The sequence below is a fragment of the Euprymna scolopes genome, chromosome 46 (genome assembly GCF_053919585.1).
Source record: "Euprymna scolopes isolate OS-2025 chromosome 46, ASM5391958v1, whole genome shotgun sequence".
NCBI classification, from domain to species: domain Eukaryota; kingdom Metazoa; phylum Mollusca; class Cephalopoda; order Sepiida; family Sepiolidae; genus Euprymna; species Euprymna scolopes.
Window position 1 is genome coordinate 61,014,814 of NC_136527.1, and position 7,542 is coordinate 61,022,355.

Consider the following 7,542-nt stretch of genomic DNA (forward strand, 5'->3'; position numbering starts at 1 on the left):
TGTGTGACGGGTCATGAATAGGCTCCTATATGGTTGACTATTTTAAAAAACTGATTACATATAATCATAGATGTATCGAGACACAGGAATAGGTATGTTTGATCTGGCAGAACAGTGGTTCATTAAAATTGTGGGGTCTGCATTCGTGCCTGATCCACAAAGTATGGAAATAAAAAATTAAAAACAAACGTTTACAAGTGTTTTTGATATAGATGTACATAAGAATACTTTGATAAGTATGTTTTAACTTAAATAGGGATGGTATAATAAAATTGTGGGGTCTGCGTTCGTGCCTGGCCTCCATAGAATGGAAATAGGCACAAACTTTAATAAAGACTTTTCATATCTATCTGTGTAAGTATACTTTGATAATTATGTTTCAGTTTGAAGAAATATGATATAATAAAATTATGGGGTTTTCGTTCGCATCTGACCTCCATAGAATGGAAATATGTCACAAAATTTAACAAGGTTTTTTAATATAGATCCACAGAATATTGTGATTAGTGTTTCAGTGTGAACAGGTATACTATAATAAATTATGGGGTTTATCTATCATATTTTGCTTTGGTTTTGATACCCCCAAATTCAACCCAAATTTACAACCCTTCCTTTTCATAACTTATCATACTTTCATAAATCAGTGTCCATTTTCTGTAGGCTGTTTTTTGAACCCAGTCAATGACGGGTACTTTTGCTAGTATATATATATATATATATATATATATATATATATATATATATATATATATATATATACATATATATATATATCTCATAATTTAGTAATTTAAAGTTTATGAAATCATAATTAATTATAATTATAATTAACATAAATCATAATTATGATAGAAAATCATTATTTGTGCAAATTGTATTATGATTTTCTATGTTCATTGTATATATGCAAATTAGGTATAAACCATTATAATATTTGCTAATATTTTCTCCTCTGAAGAGATGGGTAGGCATCGAATACCTATAGATTAAGGAGATTGAAATGTCCTGTCTTGCATATAATAAAAATTCTAGATTTGAAATTTAACCATTTCATGTCATAAAATTGAAATTACTAAATTATGATTTATTTGCTCTATCTGGTATATTGAGCAATTTTTACTTAGCTGGGATTCTCTCTTTATAACATATTACAACCAATAGTATTTTGTAAGACTAATAATCACTGGATTTCCATACCAGTAGATTTGTTGCATTACATTATTCTGAAGTATATATATATATATATATATATATATATATATATATATATATATATATATATATACACACAGGCTGAAATGATAAAATTGTCGCCTGAGAAAAGACGACATATGATTTGATTTCTGTTTGATGAAAACCGTCTTTTTTTCTCTTTTTTTTCTTTTCTTCTTTCTTTCTTTTTTTCTTTTTCATTGCAGACCATCTACCAGTTGGCCAATTGTGTACAAATCCCAAGAGCCATAGGAGCCTTCTATTATGTCTGAAAGTGACACAATGTTCAACAAGCGAGATCAGAAATGTGCTGCTGTACTAATGTATGCCCTCTACCAATCAAAGTTATGACAACAGGACCATTGCCAGCACCCTCAAAATGCATCGCTTGATTGCCACAAATAACAGGAATGTGGCCAAGATTATGAAAAGAAAGTTTTTGACCTGATCACTGCCATCCGACAAGTATTCCCCAAACTCCTGCCAGCACTTGTGGCAAGAAGTGTAAACCACACATCGGGCTTCACATTCATCGATGAATTCACAATGAACTTGATTAAAGACGATAAATTGCGATCACATTTGCTTTATCATTTAGCTTTGTTTTTTTACTAAATAACAATTATCACTTCAATAGCAATCCACAACTCGAGCGGACTTAGATTTACGATAAGATGCAAAAGATGGGCTTTACTTACTTGACAGGAGAAAATAAACTATAACAAATTTTGGCAACCAGTAGAGTAAGCGAGCGAAAACATAGACAAAAGTAATGCCTTCTGTTTTTTCATTCCACCCGAAAGGATCAGAGGAGAGTGCAAATTGTACTATGATAATTAAACTTATTCATGACTTGAAAAGTTTCATTTGTCTGTTGCAGATACTAACGGCGTGAAAGTGTAAGAAAGCAACACTTGTCGTGGACATGTGTCAGAAGCAGATATGTGTCATTGGCAACATTCATTTTTGGAGCTCAAACAATCAAACAATCAAACAATTAAACAATCAAACAATCAAACAATTAAACAATCAAACAATCAAACAATCAAACAATTAAACAATCAAACAATTAAACAATTAAACAATCAAACAATCAAACAATGAAACAATCAAACAATCAAACAATTAAACAATCAAACAATTAAACAATCAAACAATCAAACAATCAAACAATTAAACAATCAAACAATTAAACAATCAAACAATTAAACAATCAAACAATTAAACAATCAAACAATCAAACAATTAAACAATCAAACAATTAAACAATCAAACAATTAAACAATCAAACAATCAAACAATTAAACAATCAAACAATCAAACAATTAAACAATCAAACAATTAAACAATCAAACAATTAAACAATCAAACAATCAAACAATTAAACAATCAAACAATTAAACAATCAAACAATCAAACAATTAAACAATCAAACAATTAAACAATCAAACAATTAAACAATCAAACAATTAAACAATCAAACAATTAAACAATTAAACAATCAAACAATCAAACAATTAAACAATCAAACAATTAAACAATTAAACAATCAAACAATTAAACAATCAAACAATTAAACAATCAAACAATTAAACAATCAAACAATCAAACAATTAAACAATCAAACAATTAAACAATCAAACAATCAAACAATTAAACAATCAAACAATTAAACAATCAAACAATTAAACAATCAAACAATCAAACAATTGCTCATTTTAATTACACTTGTCTTCATGTAATGTCACAAACTGTGGCGTCACATTTCAACCACTTGGATCCACCTGTTGTCTGGTACTGTCGCAAGAACAAAAAAAACAAGGAAGAACATAAAAATACGACTCAGCATTTTTTCTAAGTGATTATAAAAAGCTTTTATTCCAGTAATTTTCAACAACACACTTCACTGTTTCTAAATATCACTCATGCATCAAGCATGTCTGCTCTTTCATGCACATGTTCTTGTTGTCACTTGCTTTTCTAGTTTTTGGCAATGCATTTTCTCTCTTGTATTCTAAGAGTAAAAACATGCCCAACCACGTGCTGTCCTTCTTTTTTCCTTTTTCTCATGATGTCAGCACGTGCACATTTCCTTAGTTAGCATATCCACTAAAACGGCTGCTGCTGATGTGTTTGTTAGTTAGCTATCCTATGATTGCTGCTGATTTTCAGACAGCCTATATTACTATATAATTATATATTATTATTATATATTATTATATAATTATATACTATTATTATAAATTATTATTTTCAATTTTTAATGGCTCAAAGTAACCCTGTGTGGCCAGAATCATCCTAGCTTACAGTACTAACTTGATTTTTAATGGCTCAAAGTAACCCTGTGTGGCCAGAATCATCCTAGCTTACAGTACTAATTCGATTTTTAATGGCTCAAAGTAACCCTGTGTGGCCAGAATCATCCTAGCTTACAGTACTAACTTGATTTTTAATGGCTCAAAGTAACCCTGTGTGGCCAGAATCATCCTAGCTTACAGTACTAACTTGATTTTTAATGGCTCAAAGTAACCCTGTGTGGCCAGAATCATCCTAGCTTACAGTACTAACTTGATTTTTAATGGCTCAAAGTAACCCTGTGTGGCCAGAATCATCCTAGCTTACAGTACTAACTTGATTTTTAATGGCTCAAAGTAACCCTGTGTGGCCAGAATCATCCTAGCTTACAGTACTAACTTGATTTTTAATGGCAATAATTCGTCATTTAAAGCCTCTGCTCATGTTCAGTCTGTGATTTACTTTCATTTTGTGAAGACTTTCTGTGTTAGTAAAAAGATATTTGTTATTTTCAAATCCGCAATTTGCATATTTTAGCTCCTTGCCCAAATCCAGATTTCCCTGTCTTCCATCAGCTGCCTCAGATCTTCAGGATCAAACTTGGTGTCGTGTGCAATTTGCTGGATGTGCATGGATCTAGGTCGTCCTATGCTCATGCACCCATTGCTCCAGTCCTCAGCAATACATTTCTCACCAGCTCTTGCTTGCTCCTTTAGCAGTGATCAGCAAATTGTAGACATCGCTCCCTGATGGTAGTAGGTAGGTTGCCAATAAGTTGCTGCTTCATAGGATGATCTTGCAAAGATATATTTAACACTGTTCCTAGTATATGAGTGTATGTGCTGTTTAGCTTTCTTTCTAATCTTTTGGTGAGTGTGCAGGTTGTAGTATGATAAACGAGGAAAGATTCCACCACTGGTTTGAGCAACTGTTTTTTTCAGTTTGTCATGAAGTCCATACTGAGGGCAGCTTATCCAATACAGCCCCTGCTTTAAAGATGAAAATTTCAATAAATATTTTTGATGCATATTTAAAAACTGCAAAATATGGAAGAATGGACTTTTTCAGGGCATTCAACTGGAAACAATTGTCTGCACAAAACGGAAGTAAATCCTTTGTAAACAATTTCAAGCTGAACTTGAACAAAGCTGGGTGAACCTGTACAATGGACATCCTATTGTACATTTTGTCTTTTTTTAGCAGATTATTATTGATTGATCACTTATTTACCAGATTATCAAAAAAATAATGTAATCATTTGTAAGGGATGTTCAGTTTTAAATACAACAGTCTATGAAATCAATCGCCCATATTGAAACCACTCAACGAAAACATGCTTAGATTGTTTTTCTTTTCAATTGTTGTTCAGTGAATTTTTATGAATTGTACACTAATCTACCACACAATTTTTATGAATTGTACACTAATCTACCACACAATTTTTATGAATTGTACACTAATCTACCACACAATTTTTATGAATTGTACACTCAGAACTTAAAATATACACATTTATTTTCTTTTAGAGGCTCGTTTTAAATCTGTATCTACCTCAGTATTTTCTCTAATTTTCGGACATTTTTTTGTTAAAAATTATTTACTAAGTAATGTCGAGTGCGACATTACTTGTTATTTCTTTTTAACTAAATAAACTCTTTAAAATAAGTTTAAACACCAAAAAACTTACAAAGCTAGGTAGAAAACGAAAACTTAGAAAAATCAATTTAATTTTTTTTAAACAATAAACAAGTAAAAATATTTTTTAAAATATTATGGGATGTGCATTATTACCTAAAAATATACAAATTTCTTTTCTTTTTTTTATGGGGGGGGGTGGCTCGTTTTAAAACTATTGCCTTAATATTTTCTTTAATTTTCTATTTTGGAGCAATTATCCTCCTAGGACGTGATCTTATGTCGGACATTTTTTGTTCATAAGGAACACTCAACATTACTTTTTTTTTTTTAACTAAATAAACTCTTTAAAATAAGTTGAAAATCCAAAAACTTTCAAAGCTAGGTAGAAAACTAAAACTTAGAAAAATTGATTTAATTTTTTTTTAAAACAACAGTAAACAAGTAAACATATTTTCAAAAAAAATATGGGATGTGTATTCTCTTTTAAAGACAATATCTTCTTCAAGAACGGTCATAAAATGTGTTTTCAATCGATATTTATTCAATAAGGGAACAGTTTTCCTACCTAGCAAAATGGGACGAGTTTTCCGGGGTCGAGTTTTCCTAAATTCCGCCAACACACAGGAAATAAATACAGAAAAGATATAAATATTTTTATATTTTTCGTATTGATTTTTTATTCATACATATTTAAATACACACACACACACACACACACACACACACACACAAGAAATAAATGTTACTGTAGCCAATAAAAGTTTTATCAATACCTGGCTCATTTGTTTTGGTTTTCCAGTAGTTTTTATTGCTCTTTATTTAATCTCAAAAATTCAGTTTTTCCGAGCGGATAAAAAAAAAAAAAAATGGCACCATCTTCTTTGGAAGAAACGAGCCTCGTTTTGAATTCAAGGTTTACATGTGCGTTGACTTTTTTTTTTTTTTTTTTCAAATCCGCTCAGAAAAACTGATTCTCTTTATTCAGAGAAGTAAAAAGTACTTGAAAACCAAAACAAATGAGCCAATGAGCCATATAGGTACAAAATTTACTTTTATTGGATACGGTAAAAAAAATTTCTTATATCTATTTTTTAAATTTTTTATACAGTCGCTTGCTTGTTACTTGTTGGCTTCTCTGCTAAATTATCCGGTGCTTCTCCACTTTATTGCCGAAATTGGAAACGCCATTTTTGTCACGCACTTGCTATCCAAATCTAGGGCAGACATCCATATATGGCCGAACGATTGCTTCCGGAAAGGAAAGAATAAATTTACCAAAGTTAACATTTATTACTTCCGGAAACGTTAAATTAAACTAAAATTATCATTTATTACTTCCAGAAACTTGGTAAACCGATATCACTGGAGAAAATGACAATTCAAAAAATGTTTAAAATTATTTATTTGTTCGAAAAACAAAACACACACACACACACAAACGAAAAAATAAACAAACAAAAACTAATAAATGTTTCGGTTTGGTTTTCAAATAGCGCTAGTTTAGTTTAAACTGGGTGAGCGGCGGCGGACCGCGCTCCGCTCGCCCAGTTTAAATGAATGTCATTTCAATTTCCTGTTTTTAATTAAAAAAAAAAATGTTCCATGAAAAACTTTCCCGTTTTCATTAATTAAATCGAAACATTTCCAATTAAACAATTATGGATATATGTTCTCTTTCACTTTATTTACTTTTTTTTCATAGTTCTTTCCGAAAGTTTTTTGTTTTAGTTTAATTTAACGTTTCCGGAAGTAATAAATTTTAATTTTGGTAAACAATCGTTCGGCCATATAATGATGTCTCCCCTAGATTTGGATAGCAAGTGCGTGAAAAAAAAATGGCGTCTCCAATTTCGGCAATAAAGTGGAGAAGCACCAATTATCCGGGAGAGCAAGGGTGGGATTTAGGCGGTAGTCGGGTTTGTCAGGAGTATTTGAGGGATACAGATTCAACTGCAGTCCGGCATAAAAATTGTTTGTAAATGAAGACAATTTTGGATCGTGATCGAACTTACCTTCAAGGATTTCTTTTGTCTTATTTATTTTCTTTGAAAAGAAAAAATGAAATTAATAAAAGAATCAAATATATTTTTAAAGGTTAAAAGTTAAATTTATCAGGGTTTTAGGATTATAGAAATGGAAGCCTTAACAGGGGAGATAATTCAGTATAATATCAGCAAGGGAGATAATTTAGACTTTTTAAATTTATTTTTTTTAAACATGAAGAAAAGACCTTCACATTTGTGCAATTGTGCACGAGTGCACGACTGCACGATTGTCGCGGTAAAACTCAGACGCTCACAGTAGGGGCAGACAAATACAATTCCAGGACCGACTCGAAAATTATACTGATAATAATAACACTATTAGTCTTGATTTGCACTTTTTATAATAATAACA

At 30.9% G+C, this 7,542-nt stretch overlaps 1 long non-coding RNA gene across 1 annotated transcript in view; it reads right to left on the reverse strand.

The window, feature by feature from the left end:
- Positions 1-7,296, reverse strand: part of LOC145271021 (uncharacterized) — a 13,564-nt gene extending 6,268 nt beyond the window's left edge. Inside the window, exon 1 of the long non-coding RNA XR_013865657.1 lies at positions 7,158-7,296. This is a non-coding gene — a long non-coding RNA (uncharacterized LOC145271021). The remainder of the gene's footprint in view (positions 1-7,157) is intronic.
- Between the last annotated feature and the right edge of the window lie 246 nt (positions 7,297-7,542).